Source organism: Chiloscyllium plagiosum, unplaced genomic scaffold (assembly GCF_037043375.1).
Source record: "Chiloscyllium plagiosum isolate Xiang-an unplaced genomic scaffold, Cpla_swu_hap1 HiC_scaffold_5, whole genome shotgun sequence".
In the NCBI taxonomy this organism is placed as follows: Eukaryota; Metazoa; Chordata; class Chondrichthyes; order Orectolobiformes; family Hemiscylliidae; genus Chiloscyllium; species Chiloscyllium plagiosum.
The window spans coordinates 28,534,125-28,556,801 of NW_028270143.1; the positions used below are offsets into that span (position 1 = coordinate 28,534,125).

Consider the following 22,677-nt stretch of genomic DNA (forward strand, 5'->3'; position numbering starts at 1 on the left):
GAATGGTAGTCTGAATCAGACGCCCTGATGAATCTGCCTAATCATTATATCAAAATGCTGTCACCGTCTGCATTTATTCCATTGTTGCAGATTAACCTTTAAATCAATTAATTATCTATTTTTATTAAAACCCAAATTCTGTCAGATCTTGCATAAGATGGCTAGAGACAACTGGCTTTGAGACACTTCAATAAAATGGACCAAGCAGCATACAATGGGCAATGATAGATCGGATCAAAGCTCTGCAGTCCTGCCACATCCAATCATGAATAGTAATGGGTGATTAAGCTGGCGAAGGAGGCTCTACAAATACCCCCATCCTTAGTGATGGAGAAGCCCAGCAACTCAGTGGAAAAAGACAATCTTTTACATCCCTCTGATTAATAACTCACTTCCTGACTCCCCTTAACAAGGTTCACTTCAAGAGTTTGATAGAATTGTGTCCATTTGCCTCAGTGAGTGCAGTTCCAATAACAGTCTAGGAGCCCAATTCAGAACAAAGCAGCTCACTTCATTGGCAATTCATCTAACACTTTCAATATTAGCTCCCTCCACTAATGAAGCACAGTAGTAGTAGCATGTACCATCTGTAAGATGCATTGCAACAACTTAGCCAGTCTCCTTAAACAGCACCTTCTAAAGCTGCAACCTCTATTACCTAGAAGAACACGACAGTAGATGCATTAAAGTATCACCATCTGCAAGTTCTCCTCTAAGTCATTCACCATGCTGACTTGGACGTTTATCACCATTCCTTTACTGTTGCTGGGTCAAAAGTCTGGAAGACACTCTTATAACAACACTATGACAGTACCTACACCAAATGGACTGCAGCAGGCAGCTCACTACCACCTTCTCAAGGGCAATTAGCGATGGTAATATATACTGTACTAATGAAAGGTTCTAACCTGAAATGTCAACTCTCCTACTCCTGATATTGCTTGACCTACTGTGCTTTTTCCAGTTCCACAATTTATTGATTCTGACTTTCCAGTATGTGCAATCCTCACTATCTCCAATAAATACTGGCCTAGCTAGCGATGCCTAAATCCTGTGGCCGATCTTTTTTTTAAAAACAATAATGATAAAAATCACACTTGTTTGCCGGTGTATTCATCCTTCGGATGTTAGCATCACAAGCAAAGGTGGCATTTATAGCCTCTAGCTGCCCTTGAAATGGTTATATTAAACCATTGCAGTTCATGTGGCGAAGGTGACCCAGCAATGCTGTAATCTATATAGTTTCAGGATTTTGCCTCAGTAACAATGATTGAATGATGATTTACTGACAGTTCTGAGGAAGGGTCACTGGACCCTAAACTTTAACTGGTATCTCTCCACAGATGCTGCCAGACCTGCTGAGCTTTTCCAGCAGTTTCTGTTTTTGTAACTATATAGCTCACCTGTTAGGAGATGCAATAGTTTGTCAATCAGTGCAAAAAAATTGGAAATTTGTACTTAAAACAGAAAACCATATACATTCTAAATATCACTGATCATCAAATATCCTACAAACTGAAGCTAAAATAAAACAAGATCTGAAACAAAACCAAATTGCTGGAGAAGTTTAGCAGGTCTGATATAATCTGTGGGAAGGAAACCGGTTTATATTTTGAGTCCAACTCAAAACGTTAACTCTTGAGAGAGTTGGGGAAGAAAGAAAGAGGGATCAAGTTTTAGGAGGTAGGGGAATGAGCAGGCAGAGAGGGAGTAATGAAGGAAGAGAAATGGGAGTGGTGAAATAGAAGAAAAATGGGAGGCGAAGGAGGGAGAGGTGAAGTCATGAAGGAGTTGGGAGGTGCAGGAGAAGCTAATAGAGCTGAAGGTACAAGTGGTAGGCACACGTCTGTTTACTCCCCTCCACTCAAGAATGCTTGTAATCTTCAAATTTTCACCCCACATCACATCAAGTCTGAGACAGTAAAATCAGGTTTCAGGAAAGGATTTGGGAAGCGCTGAAGTAAAATTAGCTGTTATGATTTAGTTAGGGACTATTAACATTTAGAAAAACATAAAAGTTTAATTCTTTACCCATGTAGCATTCTACCCATTTGGCACCTTGCCCAATTGCACCCAATTCTCCCCCCCCCCCCCCCTTACCCACTTCCCACACTATTCAACCTGACACCCAACCCATCCGGCATCTTATCTTTCTAGCACCCTAATCTTTCACTTGGCTTATATGCTTATCGCTTGACATTAGCTGTCAATGTGGCTAAGTATGATTCCGGACTTCAAGTTTCAGCTGAATGCTGTGGAAAGGGAGTATGATTTGCTTTCCTCAGACAGGCCTGATCCAGGAGAGATCTGCCAGAGTAGAAACTACAGCTCTGCATCTCTGAAGGAACCCTGATCAGAATCATCTGTCGGAGATACCGAGCTCTCCCCTTTCCTTAAAAGAAAGGAAAGAGCGGAATGGCAATCTGCATGAAATTGCTGCAAAATGGAAAATCCAGTGTTTCAGAACAATTACCTCTCATCACAACGGAAGAAAGGTAGAAATATGAGAGTTTCTTATGATGGTAGAAAGGGAGGAGTTAAGCACATTAAAAGGGAAAGTGAGAGTACACGAGGTATGAACTAACAAGATTTCATGCTGCGAAAGCTAGAAGGAGTGGCCATGGGACTGTAACAAAACCAAGCTCATATCCAGCTGAACTATTAATAGCTCTTTAGGAGCCACTTGAATGCATCACGAAGGAAAGAATCAAGCTAGCAAATAAAAACAAAAGATCTTTGAACAGGATGGAGCCAGATATAATGATCTAAAATTATTGAACCCCCTACTGAGTACAGAAGGCTGCCAAATGCAAAGACAAAAGATGTGATGCTGCACTTTGAGCTTGCATTGAACCAAAGTGGACTCCTTGCAGGCCATGGACAGAAACAGAGAATTAAAATCACAAGCAGCAGGAAGGTCAAGGGCATACTTGCAGACTGAAGGGCACCTATGAATACATTAAGCCCACAAAGCAGCCACCCTTTCAACATTTGGTCTCTAATATAGAAGAGGCCACATCATGAACATTGAACACAATATAAAGACGTACAGGTGAAACTCTGAAGTACAATCAAACAGGTGAATATTATAGAGTCATAGAGATGTACAGCATGGAAACAGACCTTTTGGTCCAACTTATTGTTCAACTTGGAAAACAGGATGGTGAAAAAGGAAGAGGCAGAAATTCAAGTATTCCATCCTCTGCATTAGGAGAGAAACGTACTTCAGGGAAGGGTGATGGTGTTAGAGGTAACTGAAGAATGGACGAATGTCATGGAGGAAATGGTCCTTTCAAAATACTGAAGGAGCAGGCCAGGGAAGATATGTTTTATGGTGGAATCGTAATAGATTGGTAAATGTTGCATAGGATGATCCAATGAATATGGATGCTGGTGGGGTGTCTGCTGACGGCGAAGAGGAACCTTTTCATTGTTCTGAGAGAAAGAAAGGAAGTAATGAGAAGGCAGTAGATATGTTGGAGGGCCCTACCAATTAGAATAAGTGAATTCTTCAGCCCTGTTCCTAAGTGTCCATTAATTAACACTTCACCTCTAAATCTGAGGAGGATGACATTGGGGTAGGCTTTTGGTTCAGTGTTGGAGGTCAGTTTTCCATTTTGCAATTTTAGGAATGAACATTTAAGCACATTTATATGAAATGCCTAAAACAACTGAGTTGTTGCCTATGTGACATAGCAGGTCTCAATAAGCTTGCTACAAGAAGACTGTCTTCTAACAATATATTAATTTGACAGAAACTGGGTGAGTTCCATTGGTACAGTATGGATATAAGCAATGGCTTTTCAAATATCAATCTATTTTATGTACTTCTTGCAATTACTGGCATACTCACCACTTTGTTAATTTTATCATGATGCTTGGTTTTGGGAAAGCATAATTATTAAAATATCAAAAGGAAGTCAGAAGGTGTGTACTCTCTCAGTTACTGATTCACACAATTATCAGTAAAACAAAAAGTCCTAATGTACAACCTAAAATGGACAGTTAGTGAATAAATAATAGGTTATTGAGGAACAACAGAAGGGAATACTTCTTTGGTAATGATACTTTGATCTAGTCACAGTCTATTACATCACAATGTACTAGGCTTAGTAGAACTCTGCTGCAGAAAGATCAAGGATCAAAAGGCAATCTTGATTAACTGTTCAATTTTCTAATTCCATCATGTTTTAAAATTAATTTATACGCCCTTCCTTCCCTGTTCACATTCCTACTAAATCCTACCTTTTGATTAAAGTGTTTGTTTTTAAATTTAATCAGTTCTATTCATTATGGTCTTTTGCTTACCTTGTTCCTGCCAACTGGCATTTTTGGTCACAGTTCCATTCAATTCTGGTATGCATTCATTTTTTTAATCCCAATGATGTTGCTTTCCAATTTCATTTAATTTACCAGTTTCTGATCCTTAAACTCCTAGATCAAACAAATCATCACAAACAAATTCATAGCTATCCTATAGCAGACTGTTTTATCCTGTTATGTGCCAGGATATTTTGTCCATAACCATTCCTCTCAGCTTCTTAAAACTATTTTGTTTTCTTTCTACTGTCACCATCAATTTTATTCTCTCCTGTTACTAATCCTGCCGACCCTTTAAACTGAATGTAATGTGAATATAAAACTAAAATTAGTTTTAAAAAAAAACTATTCCTGCTTCTATTTTTACAATGAGTTGCTTCACTGATGCAGAAAACAGGATGCTATTTGGCTGCTTGTGTATTACAAGGTAATATAACTGTGAAGATGAAAGAAAATACTGGAGCAAAGTTCAAGCTATATACTCATTGGATGAACCCAGAGACTGGAATACTGTCTTCACTCCCCTGACAAACTTCTTCTTTCTGTCTCTTTGCATATAAAATGGAAGCAAATCACCAACTGATCTTTAACATTCTTTCTAGAGATGTTAACCTATATTGGTTTGGTGAGTACGTGTTCACTAGTAACTCTGTGGTAGCCTTCTTAAATGGTTACTTCATTTGAATAATGGCAAAATATTGTGGACTTTGGAAATCTGAAACAACCACAGAGGATGTTTGGAAACTGAGCAGATCAGGCAGCATCTGTGGACAGAGAAGCAGAGTTGATTCTTCAAGGCCAGTATGACTTCTTTAAACTTCATTGGAGAGTAGACAATGACTGTCAGTGAACTAGTCAACAAGAAGGGCATCACAAACAAAGTATTTTCTCATCTTATATTCACATACCAGTAGGTTTCAGAAATAATTATTGAATTAAAAATCAGCAGTAAAGATCAGCTTTGCCTTCTTGGCCCAGGATCCTGCAGTCTGAGCCAGTGATAGTTGGGTTTCATCAGCAAGCCTGAGTGATGCTGTTGCAATGGAATGAGTTTTCCATGACTGTATCTGTAGATGACATATGTAGGAGACAGTGAAACCTTGCTTCTGAGCAGAGAAACTCTGTAAAACTGAGACTATGACATGCTGCCAGAGGAATGTACTCCTTTCTCTTGTACAGAATTCAATATCTATTCACCTTCTCCTCCAGGTATTTCCACCTCTTGATTACCATCATCAACTTTGGCTTGCAATACCACCTGAAGCAACTCATTGTAAATGTCCATTATAAGGTAATGCTTTACCTCTTGCGAAGATGGAAAGGTCAGGCTTTCCTCCTGTACGCAGAATTAGGAACATCTGGTTCATTTGTTTGGCTGCACAATTTTTAGTTTTAGGAATTATAGTAAATCGGATAAATGAACTAAAGCAAACTTGTGATCTATTATCCTGAAAGTGCAGGGGCCATTTTGACATTGTTTATAGTAAGATCATTAAATATCATTTAGGTTACTCAGCTGGGAAGCTGGAGAAATGATCTCTGCATTCTTACAATAGTGGCAGTCCAGAGAGATTTTTCTGTTTTGGGAGGTCAAGCTAAATTAGTTTAAAAGCATTTAGTGAACCCTGATTTGTATAATCCATTTGTTTAGAACATAGAACTTTACAGTGCAGTAGAGACCATTCAGCCCTCGATGATAATGCACTGATCTGTGAAATCAATCTGAAGCCCATCTAACCTACACTAGTCCATTCTCATCCATATGCATATCCAATGACCATTTAAATACCCTTAAAGTTGGCGAGTCTACTACTGTTACAGGCAGTGCATTCCACAGCCATACTACCTCTGACATCTGTCCTATATCCATTACCACTTCATTTAAAGCTGTGTCCCCTCATGCAAGCTTTTGCCGTCTGAGGAAAAAGGCTCTCACTGTCCACCCTATCTAACCCACTGATTACCTTCTATGTCTCAATTAAGTCACCTCTCAACCTTCTCCTCTCTAACGAAAACAGCCTGAAGTCCCTTAGTCTTTCCTCATAAGACCTTCCCTCCATATCAGGCAACATCCTAGTGAATCTCCTCTGACCGTCTTCCAAAGCTTCCACATCCTTCCTATAATGGGGTGAACAGAAGTGTACAAAATACTCCTAAGTGTATACAAAACCAGAATTTTGTACAGCTGCAGCACAACCTCATGATTCCAAAACTCAATCCCTCTACCAATAAAAGCTAATGCACCCCGTGCCTCCTTAACAACCTATCAACCTGGGTGGCAACTTTCAAGGATCTTTGTACCATCACGACCTCTCTGCTCATCTACACTACCAAGAATCTAACCATTAGCCCAGTACTCTGCATTCCTGTTACTCCTTCCAAAGTGAATGGCCATACACTTTTCCACATTAAATTCCATTTGCTACCTCTCAGCCCAGCTCTGAGCTTATTTATGTCCTTCTGTAACCTACAACATCCTTTGTCACTATCCGCAACACTACCAACCTTAGTGTCATCCACAAATTTACTAACCCATCCTTCTGTGCCCTCATCCAGGTCATTTATAAGAATGACAAACAGCAGTGGACCCAAAACAAATCTTTGCGGTAACCACTAGTAACTGAATTCCATGATGAATATTTCTCATCAACCATCACCCTCTGTCTTCTTTCAGCTAGCCAAGTTCTGATCCAAACTGCTAAATCACCCTCAATCCCATGCCTCTGTATTTTTTGCAGTGGATTAACATGGGGAACCTTCTCAACTGCCTTACTGGAATCCATGTACACCACATCAACCACTTTACCCTCATCCACCTGTTTGGTCACCTTCTCAAAGAACTCAATAAGATTTGTGAGGCACGACCTACCCTTCACAAAACTACGTTGACTATCCCTAATCAATTTATTCCTATCGAGATGATTATAAATCCTATCTCTTATAACCTTTTCCAACACTTTACCCACAACTGAAGTAAGACTCACTAGTCTACAATTTCCAGGATTGTGTCTACTCCCCTTCTTGAACATTAACATTTGCTACCTTCCAGTCATCTTGTACTATTTCTGTAGACAATGGCGACATTAAGATCAAAGTCAAAGGCTCTGCAATCTCCTCCCTGGCTTCCCAGAGAATCCCAGGATAAATCCCAATTGGCCCAGGGGATTTATCTATTTTTACACTTTCCAGAATTGCTAACACCTCCTTGTGAACCTCAATCCCATCTAGTCTAGTAGCTTGTATCTCCGCATTCTCCTCGACAACATTGTCTTTTTCTAGTGTGAATACTGAGGAAAAGTATTCATTTAGCGTTTCCCCTATCTGTTCTGACACCAGCTCACTTCCCACTATTATCCTTGATTGGTCCTAATGTTACTGTAGTCATTCTTTTATTCCTGATATACCTATAAAAAGCCTGAGGGTTTTCCTTGGTCTTATTTGTCGACAACTTCTCATGTCCCCTCCTGGCTCTTCTTGCGTCTCTCTTTAGGTCTTTCTTGGCTAACTTGTAACTCTCAAGCACCATAACTTAGCCATCGCATCTCATCCTAACCTAAGCTCCTTCTTCCTCTTGACAAGAGATTCAACTTCTTTAGTAAAGCACAGCTTCCACGCTTGACAATTTCCTCCTTACCTGACAGGTACATACTTGTCAAGGACACACAGTAGCTGGTCCTTGAATAAGCTCCACTTTTCAATTGTGCCCATACCCTACAGTTTCCTTATGCATCATAAATCTTGCCTAATTGCATCGTAATTTCCTTTTCCCTCCAGCTAACTCTTGCCCTGTGGTATATTCCGATCCCTTTCCATCACTAAAGTAAACATAAGCAAATTGTGGTCACTATCACCAAAGTGCTCACCTACTTCCAAATCTAACACCTGACCGGGTTCATTACTCAGTACCAAATCTAATGTGGCCTTGCCTTGTTGGACTGTCTACGTACTGTTAGGAAACCCTCCTGCACACATTGAACAAAAACTGACCCACCTAAAGAACTTGAACTATAGTATTCCCAGTCAATATTTGAAAAGTTAAAGTCCCCCATAACAACTACTCTGTCACTCTCTCTCCTATCGAGGATTATCTTTACTATCCTATCCTCTACATCTCTGGAACTATTCGGAGGCCTATAGAAAACTTCCAACAGGGTAACCTTTCCTGTTTCCAATCTCAGCCCACACTACCTCAGTAGATGAGTCCTCGAGCATCCTTTCTGAAACCGTAATATTGTCCTTGACTAACAATGCTACACCTCTCCCTCTTTTACCATTTTCTCTGTTCTTACTGAAACATCTAAATCCCGGAACCTGCTCTACACATCTCTGAAATGGCCACAATATCGAAATCCCAGGTACCAACCCATGCTGCAAGTTCACCCACCTTATTCCAGATGCTCCTAGCGTTGAAGTCGACACACTTCAAACCAACCTCTTGCTTGTCGGTGCCGCCTTGCAACCTTGAAACTTAATTCTGACCTCACTACTCTCAACTTCCTGTATGCTCGAATTGCATCTTCGGTTCCCATTCCCCTGCTGAATTAGTTTCATCAGAGCTAAGGCAATATTATAAATGTCGGATGGTTAACCTAAAAGTCAATTTTAGGATATCCAGGACCAGGTTATGTCCTCAAGTTTAGAAGGCTCCCTTGGTTTCAATTTATCTAGCTGATCATTGAGAAAGTTAGCTACATGCAGTTTGCACTTCAATACACAAAGAAAGCAAAATAAATGACAGAGGGATCTGCAGTGCAACCGTGTGAAAAGCCTAACTTCTTCAATTGCTATGTGGAATATAGGTGAGGTTTAACCTCAGTTTGAGTTTTCTGATGGAACAGAAAATTGAAAATACCCTATTTTGAAACTAATGGAAAAATCCATAATGGTTCTCACAGTAAAGCAACCAGCAGAGGTAATTTGGAAGTGTTGAAAAAGTAATTAAAACAATAGATTGAAAGATCCACAGTCAAGAGACTGTAAATTGAAGTTTTCCTTCTGAAAATAGCTGTAGTTGAGAATTTTTTTTAAAACTAATCTAATCTCCAGAGGATTATGACCTACCTGCCATTGATCCCTGCAGAAATAAATAACATTAAGGCACCTTAACAACACTATAACTTATTCCCACATATGTTAGGCCTTTAAATTTGCTCCTTACTTAACCCCATTTCTTCTCTTAAGATAATTGAATTTGTTTTCTTTAATTCATTCTAAATGTCATCAAGTTTGTGTTTTATTTAAAAACATACAAATTAGGAGCAGATTAGGCCATTTGGCCCTTCAACTCTGCTCCGCCATCCTGTATGATCAAGACTGATTCTTTATCTCAATGCCATATTCCTGCTTTATCCCTCTACCCCTTGATGCCTTTAAAGTCTAAAAATGTTTTGTCTCTTTCTTGAATGTTTTTGGTGACCTATTCATCCAGCCTTCTGTGAAGAGAATTTCACAGGATCACGACGCTTTAAATGAAGAAACTTTTCTTTACCTCACTCTCTTCACTGGTCTACACTCTATCCTGGGACTATGCCCCCTGCTTGTAGACTCCTCAGTCTGCATCGAGTCTGTTCAGTCCTGTTAGAATTTTAAACCTTCCAATATCTAACGAATGTTAGCCCAGTCAAATCAGGCTCTCCTCATTGGATGGTGCTACTGTCACCAGTATGAGCTGAATGAAATTCCAGTGAGCTCCCTCATGGCAAGTATATCCATTCTTATAATACTCCAGGCGTGCTCTCACCAAAACCGTATATAACTGCAGTGTGATGTCCCTACTTCTCAACTCAAATCTCTTGGAATGAAGGCCAGTGTACCATTTGCCTTTCTAATTGCTTGCTGCACCTGCCTGACCACCTTTCATTGGCTAACTGGTATACACTCACTCCTCAATGGATGACAATTTAAATAATACTCTTCCTTTCTGTTTTTCCCACCAAAATGAATAACATCACATTTAGCCACGTTGTAATGTTTGTGTTGCCCATTCATAACTTGTCTATACTATATTACTTTCAACCTCTTTACATCCTCTTCATAATTCTCAATCCTGCCCAGTTTTATATCATCAGCCAACTTGGAAATGTTGCAATTTGTTCCCTCGTATGGGTGATTTAAAGGAAGCATGAAATCTCGTGCATAGTTCTATTGATTGAAGTAGATTTTTATGCTTTTTCTGAAAGTTAATGTGGGCAACATTGTGCAATGATCAGTGAACATCCCCAATTCTGACCTTATGATGGAGGGCATGCCATTGATGAAGCAGCTGAAGACAATTGGGTCTAGGACACTAATCTGAGAAACGCCTGTAATGATATCTTGGAGCTGAAATGTTTGATCTCCAACAACTGCAACCATTTTCCTTTGTGCTAACCAATGGGTAAGTTTTCTCCTAATTTCTATTAACTCCAGTTTTGTTCGCTGCTTGATATCATACTTTGTCAAGTGCTGCCTTGATATCTAGGGCAATCACTCTGACCTACCCGCTGGACTCCAGTCCTGTTTGACTGTGTTTGGGTGAAAGCTGTAATGAGCCCAGGAGTTGGGTGACTTTGGAGGAATCCAAACGGATCGCCCATGAGTGAGTTATCACTGATAAAACATTGCTTGTTGCACTGTTCATGACTCATTACTTTGATGGAGAGTAGACTTACATGGAAGTAAATGGACTGGTTTGATTCTGCTTTTGTTTTGCGGACAGAACATATCTGGACAATTAAGAGGTTGACACCTTGTTGTTAGGTATGCTTGATGCTGCTTTATATTGTAATATGCTACATGACATTGTTCCCTGTCCCATGTGTAGCAAGTTGCCAGATAACAGAAGACAAAAGCAGATAGAATTCAACCTGAAGAAGTGTGAGCTGATGGATTTGAAAAGGTCAAAAAAGGCAAATCTATGCATAATTCATGGGAGAATGCTGAGACTCAGCTGGATCTGTCCTTCTGGTGGCACCACACATGTCCAGGAATGTAATGATGTTGTGTGACATTCTCTATAAGGTGCCATGACTATGATTTATATCAGGCTGTTGCTTGACTATTCTGAGAATCAGCTCTCCCAATCTTGGTACTAGCCCCAAATGTTAGGAAGGTGGGCTTTGTAAGGTTGATAATTGTCCATTCCAGTGTCTAGTTCAGTGCTGGGTGGTCAATCCACTTTGGTTCCCTTTTTTTAAGACATTTTAATCATTAGATACAACTGTTTAGTTGCTCAGGCATTTCAGAGGGCAGTTAATTTAGTTGCTGTGGATTTGTAGTCACGTGTAGGCCATGTAAGGATGATAGATTTCCTTCCCTGAAGGACCTGCATGAACCAGATGGGTTTTTATACCAATCAACAATAGATTCATAGTCATCATTAAAGCTTTAATTTCAGATTTGTTTGAATTCACCTCCACCATCTACTGTGATAGGATCTGAATTTAGGTCCCAGATCATTTTCTGGGTCTCTGGATTACTAATCCAGTATCATAATGCAGTCTGCATGAAGTTTCATTAATATTCCCTTAACTGGAAGCTGTAGTCTGAGACCTACCTGAAGTGCACAACTCCTTTCAAAGATGCAGCATCACTCCCCTCTGACTTAACATAATTTCTGTCAATTCATCCAAGTGTGGAATGGAATTACATTATTTCTTTTTGATTTTTAATAAAGTTTATTTTTGTTTAAAAGTGTTGAATAATTGCTTAATTGCTAGGTGCTCCAATTTCATAAATATAACAAGTGCTTAACAGGATCGTATCACGTAACAACAGTTTGCAATTAAAAGATGTGTTCATTGTAGCAAAACATTTCGAGATACTTCAAAGAAGCATTCTCAATAAAAATTTAATGCTGAATCACATAGGGATAGTACAATAGATGCTTAACCAAAGAATCAGATTGCAAGGGAAGACTGGAGCTGAGGTCCGCAGCTGAAGATACAGCTACCAATAATTAGCAATTCAAATTAGAAATGATCTGTGAAAAATTGAAGAAGCTCGGAGATAGTGTAATTACTGCCGTGAAGGGAGGAAGCAGATGCTGGAGAGTCTGTCGAACAGCGTGGCTCTGGAAAAAGCACAGTATGTCAGGCAGCATCTGAGGAACAGGAGAGTCGACGTTGCTGCCTAATCTGCTGTGCATTTTGCAGTGCCGTGCTTTTCGAGCCTATCGAGTCTTTGCTGACACTCCATAGAACAATCCAGTTAAATGCATTTCCTGCTCTGTTTACATAGCCCTACAAGTTTATTTCCCTCAAGTGCCCATCCATTTTTTTGTTTTGAAATTATTTATAGTTACTGCTTCCACTACCGTCATAAACACCAGATTGCAGGCTGTTACCAATTCATGTGAAAAAATTGTTGCTGACAACACCCTTGCAACTCTTTCCCAAGACCTTAAATCTGTGTCCTTGTGTCATCAGTTAATGAGAATAGTTTTTCTTTGTTCACTTTTATATAAGTGTGTAACAATCTCTTACGGCTTTTGACATAGCCTAATAGATAAGATGTCTGACTTCAGTGTTTAACTTTGGTGCTAGCAGATGATTGCAGGTTTGGGTCCTCCTATAATTTATTTTTTATCTGAGGAAGAATGCTCTTGCTATAGTGGGAGTGTAGCAAAGGTTTACCAAATTCATTCCTGGGCTGGCAGGACTGATACATACAGAGAAATTGAGTTGGTTAGGATTATATTCACTGAAATTGAGAAGAATGAAGGGGATTTCATAGAAACCAATAAAATTCTGACAGGACTAGACAGGTTAGATGCAGGAAGGATGTTCATGCTGGTGGGGAAGACCAGAAGCAGGTTCATAGTTGAAGGGTAAGGGGTAAACCTTTGATGACTGGGATGAGGAGAAATTTCTTCATCCAGAAAGTGGTGAGCCTTTGGAATTCACTGCCGCAGGAAGTGATTGAGGTCAAAGCATTGTGTTTTCAGGGGAGAGGTGGAAATAACTTTTGTGGCGAAAGGGATCAAGGGGTATGGGGATTAAGGTTTTGTGTTTGATGATCGGCCACAATCCTATTAAATGGCGGAGCAGTCTTGAGGGTTCGAATAGCCTACTCGAGTAGCAGGGTAGGAACACAATATATAGAAACAGGCAGTTCAGACCAACAAATCCACATCGACCTTCGAAGGGTAACCCACCCAGACCCAATTCCCCCACTGCCCTACATTTACCCCAGACTAATACACCTAACCTACACATCCCTGAACACTATGGGCAATTTTAATAGGGCCGATTCACGTAACCTGCATATCTTTGGATTGTGGGAGGAAACTGGAGCACCTGGAGAAAACCCACACAGACGCAGGGAGAATGTGCAAACTCCACATAGGAAGTCACCCAAGGCAGGAATTGAACCCTGGTCCCTGGCGTTGTAAGGCAACAGCCTAACCACTGAGCCACCGTGCCACCCCAAGCATAGAACATCTATCTCTTCTATGTTCGTATCAGATGTTCTGTCAATCTCCTTTTTTCCAAGGAGAAAAATTCTTCATTTACTTTCTGTATTCAGTTTCATCTCTCCTTGTCCGGTCATTCTGTTAGCTTATCTGTAGTCTGTTACAATTGATTGCTTACATCTTCACTCTTTACCATACCTAGAACTTGGGTACCATCAGCAAATTTTGAAATTCTATTCTATAATACATTATTCAAGTGATATTACATATAGAGAGAAACAAACCACATGGATCCTAGCACTGACCCTCGTAACACTTCTGTCTACATCTCCCAGTCTGGAAAACAACTATGTACCATGACTTGCTGTTATTACCAAATTTCTTTCCACTGTCTCTCCCATTTCATGATTAGTTTTCTGAATCTTTTTGTGTGGTATTTTGTCAAGTTTTTTTTTAATTGGATGTTCATATAACATACGTTGTTTTCCTTCAGCAACCTGCTGGGTTACTTCATCAAAAATTCATCTTGCTTAATAAGCACTGTCTGCCTATGACAAATCTGTGCTGGCTCCCTTAACTAATTCAAACATCTCCAATTACCTATTGACTTTTTTTTCCCCAATTATTGTTTCTAATACTTTACCCACCACTGAAGTTAAACTATCGCGTGTGTAGTTATTATGACTGGCTTTATACCTTTTCTTGAATAATTGTATCACATTTTCCACTTGCCAATTTTTCTGCACTTCCATATCTCAGAAATATTGGAAAATCATGGCAAGCTATTTCCTTACATACATGCCACACATTTTAGCAATCGGCGATGCACAACAATCAGATGTGATCTATCAGCTCTCAATATTGTTAATGTTTCGGAATGTCCTGCCTATTAAATTTCAACCCATTCAACTCTGAAGGTTAAAGGGCTGGAAGAATTTGTTATGTAGGAGAGAATGGAAGTTATGGACAAATCTGAAAACAAAGGTAAGAAATACAGAATATGTTAGTATGTTTATACATAGACCTCTGGCCTGAGAAAAACTCTTCCTCGTACACTTTTCCACATCTGCCATCCCTAATGTCTCATGGCTAGCTTTGTAATAGTCAACATCCATTAGGTTCTGGATTAAGCCTGCTCAAATTCATTTTGCAGAGGATACTTATAGCTGGCAGAGAGAGGAAATGTTCATCCCATTTGTCTGGGATAGATGCAAATCCAAGTCTCAGAAGTGAAAAGGCTATATTTAACCAGTTTTACTACGCAATCCTCCAGCTAATTTTTTTAGATCTATAATTAAAAACTGTGGTTGCAGACAAGGACCGAAACACAAAAAATGAAATCCCAGTAATCATAAGAGGAATGAGATATAAAAGTAGAAATTACAGGTGGAATTAATTGTCCCCCAGCAGAGACTTGAAGATAACAGGATCCTTTCTGCCTCCACCCGATCAGTTCTGGGAATGGGGGAAGTTCTTGCTAACAATGTATGGTTGGAGTTATATGTAGGCCAGAGTAGGCAAAAATAGCAGATTCACTTCTTTAAATTAGATTAGATTAGATTCCCTACAGTTTGGAAACAGACCCTTCGGCCCAACAAATCCACACCGACCCTCCGAAGAGTAACCCACCCAGACCCGTTTCCCCTGACTAATGCACCTAACACTATGGGCAATTTAGCATGGTCAGTTCACCCGACCTGCACATCTTTGGACTGAGGGAGGAAACCCACGCAGACACGGGGAGAATGTGCAAACTCCACACAGACAGTCACCCGAGGCAGGAATTGAACCTGGGACCTTGGTGCTGTGAGGCAGCAGTGCTAACCACTGAGCCACAGTGCCGCTCAACATTAGTACACTAGATTTTTTTTAAAATAACAACCCAGCTACTTCTTGATTACTGTCCTTTTTTACATTTTGAACTTTTTTTAAACAAAATTCAAACCTCAAACTGCTATAGTTTTGAACTCTCATTCTCTGGATTAGAAAAAAAGAGGTAAGGCATCAGTGTACTAAATATTTGAACATTGTATATTCCTTGCTAACAGTTAACCTATGCATCCACTATTCTAACAGGACAAAAGCAGAGATCATGACCTCGCAGAGAGGCAAGAAGAATTCATTGTATGTCGCTAATAGCTGAGCAAAGTGATTTTCTTCTATTCTCTGCATTGTAGCAATCCAAAATGGATGTTAAAACCAAGAAACAGTTTCTGAAAATGGCAATTGGTGATAGGGTCAACTTGCGGGAGCAAGGAGGCCAGAGGTGGCAGGAAGATGGAGAGAGTGGCCATGACTAACAGAGGATGGCCAACTCCCAGTGGTGTAGTCTGCCTCTCCACTGAGATGTTTAAACACTTTAAAACTGCCACTTTAAATAAATGCAGTGTTCTCAATGGATTGTGGATGTGCCCCAAGTCTTTCACTTTTAAACCGCAATGATAGAGGGTTTGATATAAGAACCCATTTTTACCTGTGATGTTTTATAGCAGGTACATTTTGGTGACTAGGTCTTTGTCACAGGAAAAGGACCATGTTCCTGAGTAACTTTCCATATTTCCCAGTGCAAACTGAAAAATCAGAAGTTAAATGTGAAGTTACTTTTTGGTCCCCACACATGCAATTATACCTCAAGTTTAACATTCATTTTCAGAGTAATCGTGAGCACTAAGTTGGCAGAATTCCATATGTAAAAGCTCATCAATCTCGCTTAAAGAGATGATGTATGACTGTTCAGAACAGTGTATCCAACAGCCATGCTGGTCAGCTGCAAAGGAAACAGTTATATGTAATATAAAGTGAAAATGCTTTTGAAGTATTATTGTGTAAATTTCACCTCTGTACACTTTTGAATATCCATCTCTAGAACAACATACTGTACTTGGCATCACTGATCTACTACATAATGTACCAAACATTTGGAACTTCACCACTATCACATTCACAGGCGAAAATTCGGACAAATGCCTTTGCGTGACATATTCTGGGAATGACAAATCTCTGCTCAATGTCAAAAATGGAGTGTGCCAATAGATAGATTACACGTAGAACAGGGTGGCCTATGGGCAAGCAAAATAGCTAAACAACGCATCATACTTTGTATTTGGTATTTCCTGTCAGAATGCCAGTTGCCTGGGAGTGTACTTTTTTTTTCCTGGTGGATTAATTATTCACCAAGATGGGCAAAAAGCCAATTCAGTGAGGATAAATTGGGAAAATGTCATCTGGACATTAAAGTTTTGACTGTACTGGGGGAAAAAAAGCAAAAATTACAACATATCTCAGGAATTTTCCACTAACGATATGCGGATGTGGTAGCACTGAGGGGGCTGGGTGGCGGAGGAGGTGGGGGGAACAGTGGGGAGGGGGGGGAGTGGTGTGCAGGAAGAGCTAAACTGAGCTTTCTTTGTTCACAAGCTGGGGCCCCCTAACATTCCTTTTGAGCTCTGCTTATTAAATGTTGAGATTTTTGAATAGAGCATATTTTCTATGTCAGTTTTTTTTTCCCCTGTTGCTGCTTTTGCCTGGTGGCTCCAGTAATGTTTAATGTGTTTCCTTGTTATTTTCCAGTTTTCTTTTAAACTTTGGTTTGCAGCATGAAATGATTTTCTTTCATTGGTGTCATTGGATTTAGGATTTACTTTTCGGGGGGGGGGTGGGGTGGACACGCGCGCGAAGTGTTTTATTTGCTGGGACAAGTACTTCAACAGGGCTCTGATTTTTTGTAAAAATTGTTTGGAGCAGCATTTGAACAGTTAAATGGAGAATTCCTCTTAAAGTATGAGAGTAGAGGGGTCACGGCAGCTACAATTGAGAATTCAAAGGCATGCCATCAAAGGCCTTTCACCCTGTATTTCCCACCCGGGGGGGATTGTAAACATTGGCACATTGCTGAGAGTCCTGCAGAAGCTTTATGTGCATTGAACACCACTCTCCTGTTTTTAATTAAGGAAAACTGAAGAGCATAAAACATACATTTATTTTTATAGCGCGTGGAGTGGGAGAGGAGGAAACATTGTATTGATAAAAGTGCATTTGAGGTCTCCAGTCAGTAGTTCAGCGTGCAAAACTTTGCATTCTCTATGGTACTAAATGTCTGCTGTACTGTAGCTGCCTGTCTTGAGCTAATGGGACAACTTTCTCACCAGAAAAGAATGTGTAAAATGTTGTCATTTAATCATATCCAACTTGGGCTCTTTTATCTGCCATTCATTACTGGCCAGCATTATTGTTCTTATCTGTCTGTCATTCAAGCTGCTTCACTGCCTTCAGACATGGGAACTTATAAAGTGAAAAGACCCTGTTATTGCTAAGCAATATTTGCATATTTGTATTGTATTGTTTAACCTGGTCTTATAATTAACCAAAAAGAAAAACATGAAAGAGTGAACTTCATAAGTGTTCCGTGTAGAGTTTGCACATTCTCCCCATGTCTGCGTGGGTTTCCTTCGGGTGCTCCGGTTTCCCCCCACAATCCAAAAATGTGCAGGTCAGGTGAATTGGCCATGCTAAATTGCCCGTAGTGTTAGGTGAAGGGGTAAATGTAGGGGAATGGGTCTGGGTGGGTTGCACTTTGGAGGGTCGGTGTGGACTTGTTGGGCCAAAGAGCCTGTTTCCACTCTAAGTAATCCAATCTAATCTAATCTTACTTTTTTGGATTAACATGATGTTTGGTGTGTCATCAGAATTACCACTCTCTCCACCATTAAGTTATTTTGTCTTTCAAGTTACCCTGTGGCAGTGCTTTGGATCAAGCCAGTAGGCTGTCGCATTAATTTGAAAAATTCCTCTTTGCCATCAGTTCTTGAAATGGGGAAATGTCATGGTAGTTGTGTGTCCATGCAATGAACTGTATTCTGTTTCCATATAATAGACACCAACAGTTATCAAATTCAAGTTTATATTAATGTACTGTAAATGAAACCTTAATCATTTGGGTGGTGACATTATTAACAGTGACTTCCGTGTGTTTGTTGTTTCATCCTTCGATCATGGAAAATGTATTGCAGTGTTCACAGTCACTGTCTTTTTCTGTGTCGTGCACTGGAATGCCACTATTCACTTGTTCAATATGCAAAGTGTATCTGAGGTGCAGGTGTTTATCTCTCAATACTAAGTCCATAAGATCAGGAGTGGCCAATCCATGCTGAACTTCTTTCTGCAGCTTAAGAATGTTACTTTGTTTATTTGGGTTGGCCCTTGCACTCAAAGTTCCCAGAAACCAGAGGTATGAACAAAAAGCAACACTTCTGCTATCAGCAGAAGCACAGACTTAAAGTCTGTCACTAGTCTTATATAGCCAAGTTAGGCAGAGCCTTTTGAGTCTCTCTGCTATTAACAGGGTGCCACACACACACACGTTAGAACAAAATCATATGCGTTTTTCTCCCCCAGTAATTATTCTTCATTGATTTCAATGGGATAAAAAGCATAGGCAATGTATTCACAATTTTACAGAAAGACACCCATGGCACACCAGGATCAAGTCAAAGTTTGCTCATTAGTCGGAAAAGTTTGCTCATTAGTCAGGTGAATTGAAACGGAGGCTGTTCGCCACTGTGAGATAATTTATTTCCTTTTGTTTTTTCATTTTCATTGGATTGTTATTGGCTCCAGTCAAGGACAACTAGGAATGAGCAATACATGTCAGCAAGCCCAGATTGTGGAATTTTAAAAAAACACACACTATAACAGAACTACGTAAAAACACAGGCAAGCAAAAAAAAGTCATAGGTGATGAATGGCTTGAACAAATATGGTGTGCATAAAAGAGGTTATGTAAAAAATGGAATACTTTTAGGACATGTTGTTAAGGGATATAAATATAATTCTTAGAAAATTTGCAGCTTTCCATTCCCTGTGGGATTTTCCCAGGCTACTCTATAAGTTCTGGCAGCTAGAAGATCGCATGTTCTCATGGAGTTAATTACTTTCAATAGTTACACAATGGTCTTGGATACAGGAAGCATTTTCTCAGGGTTTCAAATGTCAATATTTAAAACCTTTAGGCAAAGCAATGCACAAAGGTACTAATTTTGGCAGGAAAAAAATAGCGTATTTAGTGCTTTGCCACCCTGGGTTTCCTGAAATGTTATCAGCTCACCTTTGAATGAACAGATTGCACCTTTTGTTTTTAAAAGAAGATGCAGCTTGTAAATTTTAAATAGGCTGATAAGCTGAATCATAAACTATAAAGTAGAAATGATAAAAGATGTGTGAGTTGTTTGTACACTATTGGGTTAGGGTTAGTTTTTCCTTCCAAGTAAGTTTGAAAGTCTAACAAGCAGAATGAGTCCTTAGTTGCAAAATTGGGTTGTGCAGCATCTGCAGTATGGGAGCTACAGATTCCTGTCAAGGACCTGAAATAACTCCTCAGAGGCCATGATCCCATCACCAAATCACCATTTTATTTACCTGTGGACAATCCTTGGCACTGATCCAGCTCTATCAGAGCCAGCTCTGAGTGCACAGGATGTCTGACCCTCTTGTTCTTATCTGTCTGCCAGGGCTCCCTCATTGGACCAGATTAACGGTCCCAATCAGAAAACTCATATCCTGAGGTCCATCTGAGTGACCCCGTTACAATTATTACATCCCCCCAGAGTCAAAGGACACAGGCCAGTTCTTTCTTTGTTGTGGTAGCTTTTCCTGGGGCGCTTTAGCACTGGGTTAGGTTCCTCCAACTTTGCCTCTGATAAGGGCAATGCGTAACATGCAGTAGCTTTCCTCTTGTGCCCAGAGCGGCTCAGAAGAAATTCATTTTCCTCTTCAAGCTGCAAAAGCATCAAGGCATGACATCCACCATATCCATCTCCGATTCTGAGGAATCTTCAATGCTTGACAAAGAGAAAACCCATGGGTTCTGGAACATTCCAGAAGGCTATCAACAAGCCAGGCATGTTTTGTTCCTGCACAGTTTTCGAGTTTGCGGCTTTCATGTGGTCCATGTGCTTGTTCAGGACTGTTGCACCTACCTTAATTTTATTTTTGACTGGACCTGATCATGCGTTGACCATGCCAGTTACCCATGCAGGGCCATTCTCATAGTTCCTATATGAAACTTCGTTCCCTGAAGTACACTGTCTGTCGCTTAGCAGTGTCTTGTGTCTGGCATTGTCGTTCCTGATGCCGTTTCACACACTTCAACCCCTGCCCACCACCCCAGCAGGCCCAGGAAGATTAGATTTAACCTCATGCGGAGTCTTCTCCCCATCAGCAACTCTGCTGGTGCTATCCCTGTAATTGCATAAAGGGCAGTCCTATAATGAAGTAGGAACTAGGACACTTTGGCATTTAGTCAAGTTGTAGGCTGTGTCTTTTCACCTGCTCCTTCTGCCAAACCATTAGATGATATGGAGCTGTCTTTATATGACGAATACCATTCAACTTTAGGGAAAACTCAAATTCCCTGCTCGTAAATGATGGCCCATTATCCGTGATCAACACTTCTTGGAATCCATTTATTGCAACGATGCATACAGTTTTTCTATCATCATCCCTGTGATTTGACAAATGAACTCTATGCACGTCCAGCCATTTTGCGTGGGTGACCACAATGATGAAAAACATTGCTCCCATGAAATGACCTGTATACTCAATGTGTAACTGCGTCCAGGGTTTAATCAGCCATTCCACAAATGTGTGGGAGCTACTGGTGATAATTTTTGTCCTTGTTGACATTCTGGGCACTGCGCCACCAATGTGGCTATGCACCAATCTGCATCCATTCCTGGCTACCAGACATAACTTCTCACCAACATCTTCATTTTGAAAACTCTGGATGATCCTGGTGGAGTTCAGCCAATATCTGGCAGCAACCTTTGTTTGAACAATCACTCTTGCTCCCCATAATATTATGCCGTGTCCTACTGTGATCTGGTCTCTCTTCGGGTCCAAAAAACGTTTCATTTATGGTTGTGACAGCTGCTCGATTTCCCCCATTACCACCAGCTGTTTCAGTTTTGCCAGGACCGGAACTACTTGCATCAAAAGTCTGACATTGTCAGCTGTGACTGAAAAGTGCAATGATTTTGGCAGAAGCCTTAGAGGGAGACAATGTAGACTATATACACAGTTCTGGAGAGTGATAATGACTTTGGCATTCATGCGCATATACCTTTTATTGTGGCAGGTCATATTGAGCAAATGACAAAGCATTTTAGATCTTGGGCTACTTGAATAATTGTGTACAAGGGAAGTTTGTGTTGAACATTTAAAGCTTTAGTTAGACCACAACTGAAGTATTGTGACGAGTTCTTGTCACCACACTTTAGCAAACATGTGAGCACCAAGAGAGGGCAACATGGTTCAGTGGTTAGCACTGCTGCTTCACAGTGCCAGGGATTTGGGCTCGATTCCAGTCTTAGGTGACTGTGTGGAGTTTGCACATTCTCCCCGTATCTGCGTGGGTTTCCTCCAGGTGCTGTGGTTTCCTACCACAATCCAACGATGTGCAAGTTATGTGGATTGGCAGTGCTAAATGTGGGGTTACCTGGATAGGGTGGGAGGTTGGCTCTGCGGTATGAGTGGGATGCTGTTTGGAGGATCGGTGTGGACCCCTTGGCCGAATGCCTCTTTTGCACTGTAAGGGTTTTATGATTCTATGGGAGGATTATAAGAGATTTACCAAAATGGTTCTAAATGTAAGGATTTTAACTACTAGATTAGGTTGAAAAGGCTGTAATAATGCTACTGGGAACAAAGAGTAAGGGGAGATCTGATAGAGTATAAGATTTTAACATGTTTAGATAAGTTAATGATGCAAGAACAATGGAACATGAATTTAAGGCTTTTGTATAAAAAAATCATGGAGGATTCGAAGATGATCTTTTTAAAGGCAAGCAATAATAAGAGCCTAAAATTTATCACCTCCAAGGGGTAGTGGGAGCAACGATATGAATATGCAAAAGAAAATTGGATAGGCATTTAAGAGAAATAAACTTGCAGGGTAAATTTAAACTTGGGCA

At 40.2% G+C, this 22,677-nt stretch overlaps 1 protein-coding gene and 1 long non-coding RNA gene across 5 annotated transcripts in view; one reads left to right on the top strand and one right to left on the bottom strand.

The window, feature by feature from the left end:
- Positions 1-22,677, top strand: part of cdk6 (cyclin dependent kinase 6) — a 240,870-nt gene that overhangs the window by 151,688 nt on the left and 66,505 nt on the right. The gene's annotated exons all lie outside the window — the stretch shown is intronic.
- The window catches only part of LOC122549750 (uncharacterized), a 97,589-nt gene continuing 80,192 nt past the window's right edge, over positions 5,281-22,677 (bottom strand). Inside the window, exons 2-3 of the long non-coding RNA XR_006311653.2 lie at positions 16,185-16,281; positions 5,281-5,387 (exon numbers count right to left, since the gene is read on the bottom strand). This is a non-coding gene — a long non-coding RNA (uncharacterized LOC122549750). The remainder of the gene's footprint in view (positions 5,388-16,184; positions 16,282-22,677) is intronic.